The sequence below is a fragment of the Cervus canadensis genome, chromosome 30 (genome assembly GCF_019320065.1).
Source record: "Cervus canadensis isolate Bull #8, Minnesota chromosome 30, ASM1932006v1, whole genome shotgun sequence".
NCBI classification, from domain to species: Eukaryota; Metazoa; Chordata; class Mammalia; order Artiodactyla; family Cervidae; genus Cervus; species Cervus canadensis.
In genome coordinates this window covers 11,366,301-11,369,966 of record NC_057415.1, presented here as the reverse complement: position 1 = coordinate 11,369,966, position 3,666 = coordinate 11,366,301, and the positions used below count along the sequence as shown (strand labels likewise).

The 3,666-nt window shown below is 38.3% G+C and overlaps 1 pseudogene; it reads right to left on the bottom strand.

Moving 5' to 3' along the window:
• Positions 1-2,001: 2,001 nt before the first annotated feature.
• On the bottom strand, positions 2,002-2,110 carry LOC122432156 (annotated as a pseudogene).
• Positions 2,111-3,666: the final 1,556 nt, after the last annotated feature.

Below are 3,666 nucleotides of genomic sequence, written 5' to 3'. Positions count from 1 at the left end.
ACATTCTTTCACATGGAATTCAGGTTCGAATTTAATCAATCAGCAAGGTCCTATTTAAAGGAAACAAGAAAAAATATGGTTCATTCTATGTTTTTAATCATCCTCTGATTCAAAAAGAATGAAAAGGTTTTGCCAGGACCTCTGAAAAATCTGATCCCACATCCCGTTTGTCCCTCTCATGTTCATTTTTATGATCAGTTCAGGTCATGAGGTCACTCTATCCAAATAAAAAGAGGCTTCGCTTGTGAAAGAAGAGAGGTTTGGAGGACACCATCTGATAGCTTTCAGCCCACAATGCAGAGAAGAGCGAGCCGCGGGCACCAGTTTTCAGAGGAAGCCCAACTAAATTCAATGAGCACAAGACCATTAGATATAAAAGAGAATTTCCTGACAATAAGGGCCGCCAGTCCACTACATCAGGCTGGGGTTTGCGTGCTCTCCTTCCATGTTTCCTATTTCCAGTCATCCTGAACCGGACACAGGCTGTGCCGCAAGCTGAGATCCACCCACCTTGCGGCCATCACAGTTAAACAGGTGTGTGCAGTGATGTGACGCAAAGACATGCTCCTTACTGTAATCCTCATGTTGGCGCTCTCAAGGTGAAAAGCCTCACATTGGCTTTCACAAGGTGAAAAAGGTGACTTTTCACCTTGTATTGGGCTAGTTATTTGTTTGATTGTTGCTTTTCTATGGATCTCAGAAGAGAGCTTTCCTGTTCCCTTCATTTTTCCACTGGCACCAAGAACTTGTAAATTTATTTGCTAGACAGAGCATAATATTTCCAAAGCTTTTTTTTTTTTCATTTATTTTTATTAGTTGGAGGCTAATTACTTTACAGTATTGTAGCGGTTTTCGCCATAGATAGAGATGAATCATGGATTTACATGTGTTCCCCATCCTGAACCCCCCTCTCACCTCCCTCCCCATCCCATCCCTCTGGGTCATCCCAGTGCACCAGCCCTGAGCACTTGTCTCATGCATCCAACCTGGGCTGGCACTTTGATCGAAGAAGAGAAATTCTCCAGACCTTAGAGAAAGATAGGATTGATGACCAAGCTGACAAGGCCAGGGTGGACGGTCCAGGAATGTACCACTGCTATAAGAAAGACAGCTTGTGGTTCTTATGCTATGAATGGTCCTTGAATTCAGATTCACTTGAAATGTACAATACCTTGGTTTTTCTCTCCCTGCTAAAAATACTAAACATTTTCAAAGCAACCAGAAAATATGAATTAATTAGTGAATAAATAACTGGACTAGCTAGGTCAGTATTTTATATCATATATCAAAAGTTCCAGGTAGATTTAAAACATTAAGGTAAAATTAACATAGACAAATGCTTTTATAATCCTATTGAGGAGGTGATCTTGAGATCAACTATAGAGAGAAAAATTGACATATTTTAAGTGTTTGTATGGTTAAGAACATCATATATAAAGTCAAAGACAACACACAGGAGAAAGTGCTTTAACATCTGGGAAAAAGTTCATGTTTTTAATATATTAAAAAAATTATAGCCAAAAAATAAAAGTGAGAAATGGAAATGATCAGTTACTTCCCAAAAGAAGAAATACAAGTGACTAATAAATAGACCTAAGAAAAATGCAACTTTAGTAATAAACAAGAAAATGTACATTAAAACAACGAAATACCATTTTATTATTATTGTTGTTATTTTTTTATTTTTCAGTTAGCACATTGGTAAAAATTCAAGCGAATGCCCCATGTTATTGAACCCATTGTTGACAAGAATGTAGGGAAATAAACACTCCCTTAGCAAACTAATGAGAATTTTTTCTGTTTTTTTCCTATCCTTTTGATTGAGAGTCTTTTTTAAATTTATTTATTTTTAATTGAAGGATAATTGCTTCACAGCACTCTGTTGGTTTCTACCAAACATCAACATGAATCAACCATAGGTTTACCCATGGCCTCTCCTTTGAATATCCTTCCCACCTCCCTCCCTGAAAATCTTTTCTTTTTTTTTTTTTTTTTTTTTATCAGGGGAAAGCGCGAACGCAGTCCCCCACTACCACAAATTATGCAGTCGAGTTTCCCACATTTGGGGAAATCACAGGGGTCAGCACATCCAAATCTTTTCTTAAAGTATAGTTTTCAGGGGGTTGGGGGAGGGAGGGAGATGGAAGTTGACATAATATATTAAAATTCTTAAAACTGGTCACACTCTTTGGTCAAAGAGCTTTATTTCTAGGAATTTATTATAAGGAAATAATAACAGAAGAACATAGATGTGCTTTCAATCATCCAGGCTTGTTTATAACAATAAAGCAAATACTCTGTGTCATTCAATTAAGAAACTTTTAAGTAAATGGTGAAACATAATACACAGAAAAGCACTTTTAATGATTAAAATGAAGATGTGGAACTAAATATATTGACATGCCAAGATGTTTGCATTATATGAAGTGAAAAATACAAATAAACAAACTGTATAGCCTGATACATTTCCTCCAATCTTTAACCTAAATATGTATACACACACATGCATGCGTGCTTAGTCATGTCCTGTTCTTCATGACCCCATAGACTATAGCTAACCAGGCTCCTCTGTCCGTGGGGTTTCCCAGGCAAGAATACTGGAATGGGTTACCATTTCCTTCTCTAGTGGACATTCCCAACCCAGGAATTGAACTTGTGTTGGACATTCCCAACACAAGTCTCTTGTGTCTCCTGCATCGGCAGGCGGATTCTTTACCTCTGTGCCACCTGGCAAGTTCTGTATGTGTGTGTGTATGTGTATATATATACATACATATAAATGCACAGGGCAAATTCCAATAGGATAAACAGTGAAATTTTCCTAGATGTTTCCTCTCATTGATAGGACTTCTAACTGGTAGGGAATTTCCACATTTTACTTTACGTTTTTCTGATTATCTTTTTTTTTTTTTTTACTTTAGGGATCAGAAAAGTGAAAATGTGTGCATGTGTGCTAAGTCACTTCAGTCAACTCTTTGAGATCTTATAGACTGTAGCCCACCAGGCTCCTCTGTCCTTGGGATTTTCCAGGCAAGAATACTGGAGCAGGTTGTCATTTCCTCCTCCAAGGGATCTTCCCAACCCAGGGATTGAACCTTCATGTCTTATGTCTCCTGCATTGGCAGGTGAGTTCTTTACTGCTAGTGCCACCTGGGAAGCCCAGGGTAATTTATACAAGGAGAATAAAAAGAAGAAAGCCATAGTTTAATTAGGCAAAGAAATTATAGTTTTGAAAACTTCCAGTTTTGCTACAGAATTTATATGAATCATGAATGTTCTTTAACATCTCTTAGGGTGTCTTATTGTAGCTCAAGAACTTTTTTCTCTTTTTCTTTTTCACTGAGCAGCAACTCTGTGCAAATATCCAACAGACATCCTGTCACTCAGTCTCACTAACAATCATTAAAGCTGCTGTCAGCAATCCTGGTTTACCTATATGAAAGTGCTCTGGGACCTGTACCCCCAACAGTGGGGGGAGGAAGCCCAGAGAAGCATCATGCTTTGGATACCATCTCTGGGAGAGACACATGGTATAAAGGTTATCACAGACCTCTGTGTTCAGACTTAGCTCTGCCACCATGGCTGCCTCACCTCAGGCAAGTTATTTTGCCTCAAGTGGTTCCATTTTCTAACCTGTAAAATAAAGATGATGAAAATGGTCCCTAC